At 39.6% G+C, this 14,120-nt stretch overlaps 1 protein-coding gene across 6 annotated transcripts in view; it reads left to right on the top strand.

Annotated features, from left to right (window-relative positions):
* The window catches only part of CAB39L (calcium binding protein 39 like), a 60,797-nt gene that overhangs the window by 4,763 nt on the left and 41,914 nt on the right, over positions 1 to 14,120 (top strand). The window contains exons 1-2 of one of the 6 annotated variants that reach the window (XM_021528409.4): positions 12,337 to 12,510; positions 12,730 to 12,940. The gene's annotated coding sequence lies outside the window, so the exon portion shown is untranslated. Of the gene's footprint in view, positions 1 to 12,336; positions 12,511 to 12,557; positions 12,941 to 13,281; positions 13,506 to 13,550; positions 13,691 to 14,120 lie in introns of those variants that run through there. The other 5 variants (XM_085577911.1, XM_085577905.1, XM_085577898.1 and 2 more) reach the window with 5 other exon arrangements.

The raw sequence follows: 14,120 nt of genomic DNA, 5'->3' as shown, positions 1-14,120 counted from the left end.
AGTGGAGACAAATGGGTTTTTTCTTCTGAGTGCTTGCCTTTAATTTTGTTATTACCTTTTTTTCCTGTAAAATTCTTGAATTACTGGAACCAAAGAAGTTGTGTTGAAAATTCTTTCACTAAGTGAACCATGGGCCCAAATCTTTGTAACCTTTTCTTCTTAAAAAAAAAAAAAGCCCTTTTTCTCAATAAATGTTCCTCAAGTGACTCCAGTATATAAATGTGGCATTCCTCTCACAGAAGTGGATGCATATGCTATTTGTTACAAAGTAATCACAATTTAGATTACACTCAGGGTGGCATTAAAAAAAATCTTTAATAAGATTAAATAAGATTCTCAAGACATAAATTTAATGTGCATTTAAAAAAATAGCCCATCAAACACTTCTGTTTATCATAGTGAAGTGTGTGGAATTGGTTTCTGTCCAGTTTGTGATGAACCAGTTACTTGAGAAGTTGTTTGGTAGCATAATTTGCCTTCACTTAAAGTGAAGGATTGTTTTTAAGAATGAAATTATTTTGTTAACAAATTCATAGCAAAGTGTTGTAGCCCTTGCATTAACAGATCAAGATGTGTGGTTGCAACCTGGGTGTAGAAATCAGCAGAAATGGATGAGATTTTTTTAAACTATTTTTCCTGCCACATATTGTAGAAATATTTTAAAATTGAACACCCCTCCTCAGAGAAAATGTTAATGATTGGATGGATTATTTTTTACTTTTAATATTTATTATTTATTTTTATTCTTTTAATATTGTCCGTATTGATAGAGGTAGTTCCAAAAATTTCTTGTGATTTACATTTAGTAAGTCCTCCACACTACTTCTCACTTCTCCAAAAACTGTCTGTTAAGTTTTCATGGTGCCCAACAGGCAGATCCACCTCCCTCTGCAATCATATCATTCCTAGAACTGATGCAAGGGAGGTGATGGCAGTAAAGGCTAGAATTCTCATTTTGACAGCAATGTGTCCTTAGAGAAACTTGATAAATTGTGAAACAACATTTAAAAATTATTTTACAGCATGAGTTAAAAACACCCTGTCTGCTATCATAGTAATGTTTGTACCTTGCTTTTCCTGCTGCAAGAGACAATAATTAAGATGGAAGAAAGTACTGCTGCATAACTGGATTTTGAAACGTGGGGACAGTTGTGTTGCAGCCATTGGATCTTTGGGTGATCTTTCTTAAAGATCCTGTATCAATGTAGCACAAAGGCACTTGTACACATTTATACATACAAATGTATTGCAGCAAAAATACAGTTTGTTTGCTCTTAAGTGTGGGAAGGAAGTTGTGTGCAGCTTTGTAAGTCAAGGCACTGGAGACTGCTGAATATGGAGAGATGAATATTTTGTGGGAAAGGTTAATATCCAGCAGCTGTAGTGTCCCGAGAATTCAGCTCTTTGTTTTGCCTATTTTCATATGTCAGTAGGGAGTCATGGCTGTATCAGCTTTACCCTCTTCAAGTGTACCTTCTAATTGTGTACTCTCACTTTCTGCAGTTCACTGGCAGGCAGACAGCTCTCTTTCACTTCTGCAAATAAGCAAAACTTATTTTGGACTACCAGTTCATGGTGGTCATTCACTCCCTGTTTCTTTTGGCTACAATAGAAGCTGTCTGCAATATATGATTTATTTGTTGTTAGAAATAAGCACCAAATTGAACCTTATAGAGTGGGTGCAGGACTGCATGCTGGTTGTAGTTCTCTGTTAGGGCAAATATTGTGTATATCATATAGTTCCTGGGAAAAGTCTGTGGGGGGGTGGGAGGAGGCATAATTTTTACATTTTTTACAGATTAGTTTAGGTAAGAGAGCCAAACAAGGCTGAACATTCTAAATAAAAGCTTATTACTTAGAAATTGTGTTGACCTTTGGTTCTACTTCTTATCTGCAGAGCATTAATAGGTCTTGTCTTTTACATTATAATCCATGTTTAGCTCTGTAGTTGCTTTCAACATCTGTGCTGCTCTATTGGCAAGCATCACACACAGCCTTGGACAAAATATGGAAATAAAAGATTAAGTGCTTTAGGCTGAAGGCAGTTTGAATGATGACAGGTTTGAATGTACTCTGAGGTCAAGCTGGCTTGGTGGTCTTCAGGTTGTGTGTTTGGAAAAGCTTTTCCCTTCAAGAAAGCAGCATTAATGTGAGGAGATACACTCCCCTCCAATTCTTCAGTGTTCCACCCTTTTGTCAGGGAAAGGAAGATGCTAGCAGAGAATTTGCTGAGATATTCTTATGCTATTCTGGTTGCTTGGGCAGCAGTTAAGTGCTAGTTAAAAATGCACAGAGATGTTATCCATTGTTTTTCCTCCCTGACTGAACTCCCTCCATGCTGTAAACGGTCTCCTCACCAGGGTTCCTAAGGTCTCAGCACAGGTTATCAGGCCATGGGAGAAGACTGCTGCAAAAACTTGAGGGACTCAGCAAATCTCTACTGTGCAATGTGATGTGCTGCTACATCAGTGACACACTTCTAGCTGCCTACAAGAGTGTCTCCCAAAGCTGGGGAGTGGCTGAGGATGTGGGAACACGTCGCTGTCTGGGATGGATACAAATACAAAAAGAGGGTTTCAACAAAGGGAGAATAATGTCTTGATTTAGAAATGGTTCCAAGGCAGCAGCCAATATATAGGAATAAGTACAATTAAGTTTTATAAAGATGATTACAGAAAACTCACTGGATTTTCTTTAGGATTTAAGGCTAATAAGAAGTTTAAAAATACCAGGAGCAAAAAGAACAGTAACATTTGTCTGATGGCTGTGCTAAAGTTGTCAACAATGATGTTGAAAATACAGAGCTGTTCTATATTTCTGTAGTGAGAATGAAGATTAATATTACAAATAATAACGTAACTGTGAACAAATCAATCATATTCTAGCAGTAATTAAAGACTGAAAGAACACTTTTGAAAATCTATGGAGGCTGAGAATTTTTTTTAATGTCTAATGTAATACTCTAAAAATTTAAGGATTGTAATGAAGCAAAATATTCAACATTATTAATAGGAAACATATTATAAAATGTTTAGTATTTCAGTTAGATTATGGGTTTGATGTATTCTAGCTAAGAAACTCAATCTTGAAAATATTACTGTCAATAAGAATATTTTATTGAGATATAATTTTTTTAGTAATTGGATGTTTGTTTGCACAAAAATAAAATCCCCAAATGAACACACCATTGAAAGAAAATGCACAAAACTTTCTGACAGTTTTATCTAGGCCACACAGAGTAGAAAGATGACAAATAATGGCATAGCCTCGTGTATTTGATTGAATCAAAGAGCATGTTGGCTCTTTCAAAAGATGGACTCAAAGCTTTGTGAAGTTAATAACCATGGGAAGAGATGGATATGCATTCCTTAAAAGATGAGGAACAGTATCTGAAAATCCTTCAAGGTGTCAAGACTCGTGCAACAGGCAGTGGACAAGACATTCCTTGTAGTGATAGCCAAGAGCTGACAGGAGTTGAATGCACTGAATGCAGAGTGGGAGATTTCTTTTGCTGTATTAATGATCTCACTTCCGTAATACAATCAGGTTTGATTTCAAGACATTTTTAAGTTGAAGTCAGTCCTGTTTGTAGGTGTCAGAAAACTCTATATGTACACTTCATGTAGGTGGTGATGAAGAAGAAAATCCTGAATTTGTTGAAGTGATTTGATTACATACCTATGTGTGAATAAAATGAAAGAGGAGAGCCTTCAAAAAGCACGTTTGTTAACACAAGGAAGCACGACTTCAGGGAGCAGAAAGTAATACAGAATGTGAATTTTCAAAAAAGGAAAAAAACCAAAACATTGAAAGTGGTAGCCAATTAACTGTAGCACTATGTTATTAATGGACTTCACAGATTCTCCAGCACTTGAAATTAGTGTCAAGATACAAAATCTTTTTAAAAGCTGCCTTGTTCAAGAAGCTGTTAAGCTTTGGGGAACCAGAGTAAATACTTGAATATTTAAAACTCCTTTGCTGGTAGTAAGAGCATTCATTTATTGTCTTGAGAAGAACAGAAAAATCTATTTCAAAGATATTTTAAATCCAAATAAGGTCTTATTTCATAAGTGTAGGAATCATATAAAACCTGTCTTTAGTTTTGAAAGAAAAGCCGGTCTGTGTAAACTGTCACAGAGTCATACTACTTGTTACTTTTGAACTTCTGTGTCATCTGTTTTTAGGGGGTTTTTAAATTGAAAAACATAGAAATAGACAATGTTGTTGTTGGGTTAAATGACAAGGTATTAAATAGCTTATGTTCACATCTTCGGTTGCCTGGCTGCCATGCAGCTCTCTGGGTACAGGCCTTTGTGTGCTGAAATATTTCAATGAAGTTCTTATGCTTGTGAAAGTAATTTCATCCCATGATGACAGCTAGGAGAGACTGTCTTGCTGTGGTCATGGAAAGTTTAACTGATATGACTCTTGCTGTGTGACCTTCTCACAGGGTTCTGCCTGCTCTCAGAAAACAAGCTATTTCTTTTCAGTATTTGGGTTGAAACTCCAAAATTTGCAACAATACCAGACATAATTTTGTGTCCTTATGAGCACTGCAGTTCTGAAAGAAGCAGTTTTGAGAAATTTTTGTCTGAATTCTGCTCTTGGGCCTACAGCTCTCATAAAATCAAGGTGCTGCATGCAAGTATATTGGACAACATGTTTTGCGGGTGATCAGGCTCAGATAGCATCTAGCTAAAAATTTTTTTTTTTTTTTTGCAAAGATAGTAGATTACTTCTCATGTCTGGGCTGATAGAGCTTGAGACTCTTTTTTCATCTGAGAGGTATACACCTTATTTTCAATGCTAAACATGACTTTTGTAAGTGGACAGTAGCAGTCTTTTACCCTTCAGAGGTAGATTTTGATGGCAGATAAAGTTATTTTGTGAATGCACACTGCCAAAACAGACACAGAGAAGAAAATTATCAATTGCTTCTGTGGGAAGGTAACAGGTATGTGAGCGACCATTAGCATGAGAAAACTAATTCCTCAAACTATTTTCAGAGGGTGTGACAAAGTTTGTGAGTATAGATCTGTGTGCTGTGTGATGGTCAAACTGTCAGATTTCATTAGGAGATGTCTCAAGGAATGATGTTTGCCAAGAGGATTTCTGTGAGTATCTTTGACCTGTTACAACCTATACATCTAGAGCTTGCCATTTATGTCATGTGGTGAGTGGTTTTCTTCCAGGTATCCAGAGCCTGTCAAGGGTCTCCACTGTTTAGGCTACACAGAAATGGAGTTGAATCAAAGCACACACAGGTGCCAGAGCAGCTCTCCCTCCAAAACAGAAATTGTACAGAAGATGAACACACTGCTCATGTTGGTCCTTGTTCAGGACAGACTTGGCTAAAAAATACCAGTCTGCAGCATGCCTGCTGCCATTTAAGGACTTCAAGTAATGACCCTGGTTTATTAATTAAAACAAAAGGAACTCAGTCCTTAATTGGACTCTTTATAGTTGTACATGTCTGACATAGTAATTAATTTGTAATGTCAGTTATTGGGCAACACAGATGGGGGGAACAGCAGATGGCTTTTTAGTAGTGTGGGAATATGGATGGACAGGTTTTCCCCACTGGGGAATAATAATATTGGACTTCAAAGAATACCCTATGGCTTAATTTGCTCAATATGTCAATTTTTGGCCAGAATGGACTACAGGAGTCTTTAGGAAGGCACTAGAGGCTCCTTCCTGGAGCCAGAAAAATGTTACTAAAATCTGAGATAGGGGCTTTGTGACAACAGGGACTGTTCACCATCTAACAGAAAAATAACATTCAAGTGATGGCAAAATACTTACTGTGAGACAGAGAAGTGCAAGCACCCTGTGTTTCATCAAATTCAATCTGTTACATGAGGGCAAATATGTTAGCAGTCTGAAAAGTGATGAATATACTTAATTGTTTGTCAGGAGGAATGACTTTGGGGTACTTGTGAAGACAATCTCTCCTTGTGCAACTTGAGCTTGATGAGTACTCAAGGTTCCCTATCCTTTTCCAATATGTAAACTAATGTCATTGCTGGGCAAAACTTGCAAAAAGCAAAATGTGAGAAGATGTGGGTGTGAGAAGACATTTTTGTGTGACTTTAGGCAAGTCAATTTAGGGCAACACTTGCTTAAGTATAACAGCTGCTTTTCAAGAGTTATAGTAATGCTTGGGTTTCGTTATTTGGCACTAGGAAAAGACTGTAATTCTTCATCTAAAAGTAACAGTTCAGACTTTTAGCCTAATATTATTCTGATTTTATTTCAACTGTTCTGCTTTAGTAGGATTTTTAACCTGTATGAGAAGAGATTCATAAGTTTGTTGTGTCTGTGGGCATGGGTTCTGGAGACCTGCATCACACAAACTGCAGGACTGTTATCCCAGTCTGCAGGAAAAGGACACAAGTAAGCTGGGTACTGCCTGCTGTGTTCGTTTGGGTTCCATCACTGTAGTGTTAAAGCACCTGATAGTTTTGAATGCATAAATTTTCCAGTGGGGAGACTAAGTGGCTTTTCCAAGATCACATAGTGTGACATAAATAGGAACTGACTCTTCTTAGGTCTGAACTCATCTTCTCCATGGGTATAACAACATGCCTCTATATGGGACTTTCTGGGAGAACTTGTTCCCTTGTCTGGGGATGACCACTTGAAAAATACAATGTTTCTGCAGGTAAATCCTGGCTTTGCTGCCTTGAAGAAGGAACTAACTGGAATGCAATAAATCAGTGCTGGAGCTTGTCTTGTTTGGTCCCTCATCTACAAGAAATAGCAGTCTCTGAGCTGTCTTGGCTGCTCAGTCTTGACAGTCAGAAGCAATCTTGAGCAATCTGTTGTATCTGAGTATTGCAGAAGTGATTTAAGAGTCCTCCTAGATGGGAAATAGTGCTTCTTTGGGATCTTTAAAGTGAAAGGTGTGTAACTACTCATCATGGTGATTTTGGATGATACTTCAGGAAACCTCAAAGGTGCTGATTGCCAGAAGCAGAAAAAGAATAGTTCCTATGGTGTATGTTTCTTTTTTTACTTTGTTCTTGGTGTCAGCCCCTCTTAGAGATGGGATTTAATGGAGATTTTTCTGATCCAGAATGATGATTCCTATCTCCTGATATCCTTTAACAGTACATTTTGGAGTGCACTCCTTTGGGTGTTTGCTTGGTGCCACGTCAGTTTCCTCATATTAAACTGGGTGTTACACTGAATACCTCAGAGGGGCATTTAACTTGTGTTTTAAATTTAACTTAATTTTGTTTGTCTGCAAGTCATCTGGAAAGCATCTGATAAAAAATGCTTTAGCCTTCTGTAATAGTGGTCAGTTGAGGAAAAGTCTTAAATCCCAAACTGCCTTCCAGCTTGTCAGAAACAGTCACACATTGTGTTTCAAGAAATTATAGGCATCAAAGGACAGTTGATCTGTCTGACATTTTCACAACAAATCACCATTGCTGAGGTGAATATGCACTAACTTTCAACTTTCAGCTTCAAGTTGAAAGTTTAGGAAGTTGTAAGTTCTGATTAGGGGTGCTCTGTTGTCTTTGACCAGCAAGGACCAGTAGGGAACATCTATAGGGGTTTTTGCATTAGTCAGCTGGGTGGGTGGGGATGTCTTAACCTGCAGTACTCTGTGCTGACTAATATAAAGGAAACTTATTGGTGAAGTTGCATGGAGACCAGTAACTAAATTCAGTATTTTCAAGAAGAATAAACACTATTAATATTGTTTGACTGTTTCAAAAATGGAAGATCACAGAGAAATGCTTTTATACACTTTAAAGGATTTTTCAATTCCATGAAGAAAAGTGGTTTTTGGTGTGCTGCTGTAGAAACTGAAGATTGGCACACATGTGATGAGCAATTTTGGGTCTTCAGGCAATCACTGATTTTGGGGGGCTAGATTCTGTTTGCATGAGTCTGCAGGTAAAAAGCCTGATGCTGCAATCAGTTCACTATTCTTCCACTCATAAAGGTGGGAGTGCAGGTATGGTTCTTATTTGTGTTTTATGTTGGGACATGATAGATAAGGTGCACAATTAACATTTTATAAGTGACTTTAAGGCAAACATAAATTTTTAATATGTTATATTTTTCAGCTGTTGGGCTGTAGTAACCTTCTGTTTAGACACAATTCACTTGGGAGTGGGAATGCTCAAGGAAAGGGATTAATTTTAGTTGACTTTCTCTAGTGATGAAGCTTTAAATGAGTAAACTTTTAAATACACTGGCCTGTACATAAAGTATTAATATACAAAAGTTTCTGGTAGAAAGGACAGTGTCAGTACTTAGTTTCTGGAGTGATTGTACGTATGAATAACACATCCAATAAAATTACATGAGCAGTTTATAAGAGCTATTGCAGATCTTAAAAACCCCCAAACCCCCAACTAAACCAAACATCATCTTAGCAACTGTATTTGCATTAAATAAATCAGGAGGGAAAAGGCTGTATGTCCTTAAAAGCACTAGAGGGAGCTAGGAGGAAGAAGGGAACATAATCGTTGAAGACATGTCTGCATTTTTAGGAGTAGCTTATATAAAGCATCCATTTAAATCCTTCCACTCACTTCAGCTAAAATGCAACTACAGGTCACCCACTGCATCTTGCTGCTCTCTGTTTTCCTCACCTCACTGAAGAAATATCAATTTTCTGGTCTCAAGAGAGGACAGAAGCTTTGCTGCTTTTTAATGGCTGTAGGGAAAACCACCTACCCTTCTGTAGACTATATCCCCTTTTTTTTGCCTTATTTTGTATTTGGATGAGCAGCCAAATGTTAATTTGCCTTTAGGTGGTGGTAGCTGTTTTGGGGGACTGGTATACAGGCTCTGTTCCAAGCTTGTCTCCCTCATGGAGATTACATGGAGAGAAAGTGTGTGTGTTGTATGTCTGTATTTGGGATCTGCTCCATAAAGAAGAATTTATTTGCATTAATCTGAAGTGGCCACATTGCTCTTGAAGAGATTTGAAGAAATTGAGCTCTGTGAACTTGCAGAATAACACAAAAGTATGAAGTTACTGTAAAGCATCTTATTTCATGAGGTTTTAGAAGTGTTGTTGGGCACGCTTTATATTGTTCTGCAATAAAGCTAAATGCTTTGAGTTAAAGTGTAACAGCTTTATGATGTAGATTATATAAATTACTTGTTTTTAGTTCCTCTCCACCCCAATAAGCTGCCAAAATGTTGATATCTTGGGATTTGTAAGAGTAGCATGAAATCCTGTGGGGGATGTTACTTCATTTTCAGGTTTTGGAGGGTGGGGGAATATTTTTAGTATGCTAAAGCTTCTCCTCTTGATAGTCAGCATTACACAACTAAACCTGTTGCTGTGGAGGACTGAATTTTGATGGCCTGGGGCATTGAGCAATTTGGGGGCAAGGAAGGATGTTGTTGTTATTATTATTAGAGGCTGCTTAGGGGTTTGGAATGCTGGAAGTAATCTCAGAGGAGGTAGACAGACTGGAAATGGATGATTAAATAAGCAGAATTAATATATATACGCCATGTGTTTATCATCTGCACTATTGCAATTTCACTCCCTGTTGAAGTTCCCTAATTTCTCTTTTCCAAATTAGAAACTAAATGGTAAGGGCAGGAAAAACCTACAGGGGTTTTCTTCCTTTGGTCTTTATTAGATGGGATGATTTTAAGTTATGAAAGCAAGGACAAACATTTCTCAATAGTACTTTAACCATGCCTTAGCCTGAGGACTCTGCTCTCTTTAAAGGAAACAAATATAATGAAATTTAAATATGTGGAAGCTGAAGTACTTTAGCAGTGCAGAGAGGTTTTTTTTCCTTGTACTTTAAGACTGTAGAGATTTTTTGTCTATTTATAATTACATCTTTCTAGATTTTAGATGGCTATAAATTAAGAATTGAAGAAAACACATTTTGGAAATATTTAATGACCTCTTGGCAACAAAAACCCCCAACAAACAGATAAGAGCACCAAATAATTATGGCTTAATTCCTATTGAATGGTTCAGGGCCTTTTCCTATCATCTGATAATTAACTCTACTTAAGATGAAACAGATTATTGGAATAGCAGAGAATCTTTTTTCCCCTGCCCCTTTAGCTACCTTGTTCTGCACATTTTCTTCTGCTGCAATGCAGGGATGGAGGCAGGTGGGTTTCTTGCTCTCCAGCTGTGTAGAAGGCTCCTATTAAAGCCCTAAAATATTTTCTCAGGTAGAAGATGGTAAAAGTTTAACTGTAATTGAGTGCAAATTCAATTTATTGCTCTGAATCAGGAAAACAGGCATATTTAGTCCAAAACAAAGGATAGTTACTTTGTAGATAAATTTTATATACTTCCAAAGAGTCAGGATAATCAAAATTGTCTGTGAATATTTTATGGAGCAAAGTGATACACAGGTTATCCCCACTGGGGCTTCTTATGTGCAACTAAAACACATTTGTTGTGATATTTCAATCTTTTTTTGTTATAGTTTGATTTCAGGGTAACACCTACTACTGTTAGACTCCACGGTACAACAAAAAGTTGAGGTTTTACCTGTTGAAGGGATGGTGGATTTGCAATAGAAAAGATAAATTTTTTCTTGGACAAATAGAGGAAAAAGTTTTTTTCTTAAAAACACACAGTGGAAGCAGTGATGCACTTGGATTGTTGTGTTGCTTTAGGAAAAGCCAGGACTGTCAGAAGTAGCCCAAGGGCAGAATGTTTATCATTTGACTTTCACTGTTTACCCAAAGGCCGAGGTATCCGATAAAAAAGAAAAGGCCAATGCCAGTGTGAGTGTAAGTTACCACAAGGCCCAGCACCCCTTCCCTCTCCCCACCCAGCTGGGACACAGCAGGGCACATACAAAAAGGTGCCCAGTGCCAGTTCCCCTCTCCACGTCCTTCATACCACGACACATCTGTGCAGGTTGTTCGTGTGCCTCCTAAATTCGTGGGTGGCTCACCCTGCTCAGAGCTTGGCGTCCACAGTGTCCCTTGCTGAGCTCTCTGTGGAGATGGCCTGGAGAGGAAACCTGGTCAATGGTGGCTAATGTGAAGCCTTTAATTCAGTGCTGGAAGAATATTTCACAAGGGGTTTGTAGCAGAAATTGCCACTTGGTGTCACTTGTTGCAGTGCTTTCTGGTGCAGCGAGAGCAGCACTAATTAATGTCTGTTCCCAGTGCTGTTCAGGGCGGTTCAAAAACACAGGGCTGCAGTATCTTGATGATCTGTAATGTAAAGTGTGAGCAGAAATGATGACGTGTTTTACTGATAAGTTGGGAGTACAAATCTGCTGATCTAAGGTTGGCTTGGTGCCTCCTGTGCAAAGGCAGAGAGGTTAAGGGGGCAGGGGTGGCATCTGCCTCGTTGAGCCCAGGAGGGACAGGCGAGTGGCTCTTCAAAGTGAGGATCTGGGATACTCCTGTGTGCTTCAGTTCAGAGCTGGCACTGCAAGCAAAGGCTCATAGCCCTTTAAAAGGTGTCTATTTCATCTGTATTCCTCAGAAATTAGGTTTCTCATGCACTTTTGGCTGCCTGTAATGTAGAGCTGTGAATAGCTACTGCAGGTGAGCCTTAAATCAAGATCTGATGCAACTGTAGCGCTGCTAACTCTGAGATCAACTCCCCAAGCAAATGTAGCATACCAAATTATTTTTAATAATGTAGGACTTTGGCTAGGCTATACCCTGAGGAAGAAGTGATGGGAGGTAAAGTTTTCCTCCCAAGCTGGACAGCTTGGCAGAAGGACATGCTGGGCACACATCCGAGCTGGGACTCAGCCAAGATCCAGATGAAGATACATTTTAAATCCCACCTTGCAGTGCCTATAGTAAGGCATCCTTCTTCCCTTGCTCTCAACAGCTGAGGGCAGAGGGGACAGCGCTCGCCATTCCCTTTGGGAATTCTGGCACTTGCCAAACAATAGTTGCCAAGAGAGAAAAATGAAGCACTAAAAATTCCTTTAATTACATTTTGTTTTATTTGTATGCTTGATAATAGCTGGTAGTACTTGTTTCAGAATACTTTATGATTTTTCCCCATCACATTAGCCTTTGAAAAAATACTTTGGCTAATGTTTTTCTTCATAAGGGTTTAAATTTTGCTGAGAATATACTGCAGGTGGGTGTTTTTTTTTAATCCCCTCAAGTATTATTGTGGAAAAGTATTTGGATCTTTATGTAATAATATATAGCCAGGCAGGAAGTAGCTTAACTGTAGCTTTTCTGGACAGGACTTTGCTGAAAGATGTGGTGTGTGAGCATGTTGAATTTTTTTTTTTTTTTAAATTATCTTGTAACGACAACCCGCTGTTGGGCTCCCTTATTTGCATTCCTATCAGGACGGCAAGGTGAATAATTTAATTCCAGCAGCCTACGCCACGTGATGGTGCGAGGACCCGTCAGCGATGCCTCCCCCTGCACCGACAGACTTTGGAGAGGAATGGAAACTTACAGAAGTGATGCGAAATTGTCGCATGTCCTCCCTTAACCCTGGGGAAATCTCTCGGCGGAGCGATCACTTCATCTTTTGCTTTTCCACGCGTTCCTCTGACGTTTGGGGTGTGTGTGTGTGTGTGTGAGCCTGTGAGCAAGACGAGTGAGGGAGTGGGAAGCGGGGAGGGCAGTGGGCGAAGAACGCGCAGCCAGGCACAGAGCTCGCCGGAGCAGGAGCGGCGAGGAGCCGGGAGTGCAGCCGCAGGCAGCGGGGAGTGGAAATTTACAGCTGCTTGTGAGCGCCTGTGCATGTCCAAGTGATCCTTTCTGCTCACGCTTTTCCAGAGGCTGACGGCCGCCCGGCAGGAGAAGAGCGGGAGGCCGAACCGCGGGATCCCTGGGCTCTGCCACTTGGGGGAATGAAGCGGGATTAGATGGAAGATCACTGAGGGCGGCTGCCGGCGGCGCGGGCTGCAGGGAGGCGGCAGAGCTGTCTTCAGCACCTGGCCATGGGGCTGCGCTGGGCCGCCTAGGAGCCCCCAGCTTCCCCCTCACGGTAAGTGTCAGCCGGGGTGATGTTCTCCGAGTGACGGGAAGTTGAGTGGTTTAATGAAACTTTCTTTTTTTCCAGTTAGCACCGGCCTTTCGGTAATAAACCGCTTGCCTGCTCGTTCTCGACAGTTAGGCTGGTAGCTTTTTATAGCTTTGTAAACTGTGTTACCAGGAGTGGCTCTTTAATGCAGGCAACCCTAAACAATGCTCCTCCTGTTACATAAGGCGCTGGCTCTGCGACCAAGCACTCCGTGTCCATGGAATATCTCTGGAAATGGCTTTATTTACAGTGTGGTTTCCAAAAATAAAATATCTGCAATATATCATTTCTCCTGCTCCTCTCCGCGGGCTGCCTGCAGCTGCGGACTGGCTCTTGAGATGCAGAGGAATGAGAGCGTGGCCACTTGCATAAGCCAGGGGGAAGGAGATGAAGGGAAGATGAGCGTGCGTGTGAACTGCCACAAGGAACAGCGTATGTAAATGACCCAGCTCCTCCTTCGCAGACGATAGGTCTCGTCCGCTTGAAATGCTGATTCTGTGCCATGGGCAATTCATGAAGTCTTCATCAGGTAGAACTTTAATGGAGCTTAAGGGAAGTTGGGGTCTTTCTTAAAAGCAAAGGATCTTTCTTAGGCTAATATTATGAGTAAAGTGAAATTACTTCTATAGAAAATTATTTTAATCCAGTGCGAAGCTATTGAAATAACACAGTGGACTTGCCACGAGCTTGATCAAGTGAATGCTGTTCAGAGAGGTAAGTTTAGTAATATTGGACCAAATACAAAAATAGTATCCATGTTCCTCACTAATTAATTTAGAGGAAGTCCTATTCCCTCTTGGCTGCTGCCTGTGTTATTCAAATTATGTTACCAGTTCCCATTATTTCTACAGTTACTATTTCTACTAGAAATGGATTTTTAACTTGGTTTTCCTTTTACTTAAGTAAATGAAAAGCTGTTAAGGACTCTTCTGTTAGAATTGTGTGTACTTCAGAGACATTCGTTAAGAGAGCTCTTTCTGCATGACTGAGTTTGTGGGAGTTTTGCTATGGACTACAGTTAGGCATGGAATTGAATTCTTAATCTTTTAGGTTTTAAAGATCTCTGTGGTAGTAAATGCAAATTGATATTCCAAATATTCTTGAATTCTCAATTCTGCAAATTTGGTGACTGTAAAACCTCTGA

The sequence above is a fragment of the Lonchura striata genome, chromosome 1 (genome assembly GCF_050655825.1).
Source record: "Lonchura striata isolate lonStrDom1 chromosome 1, ASM5065582v1, whole genome shotgun sequence".
NCBI classification, from domain to species: Eukaryota; Metazoa; Chordata; class Aves; order Passeriformes; family Estrildidae; genus Lonchura; species Lonchura striata.
This window is presented reverse-complemented; position numbering and strand designations above follow the sequence as displayed.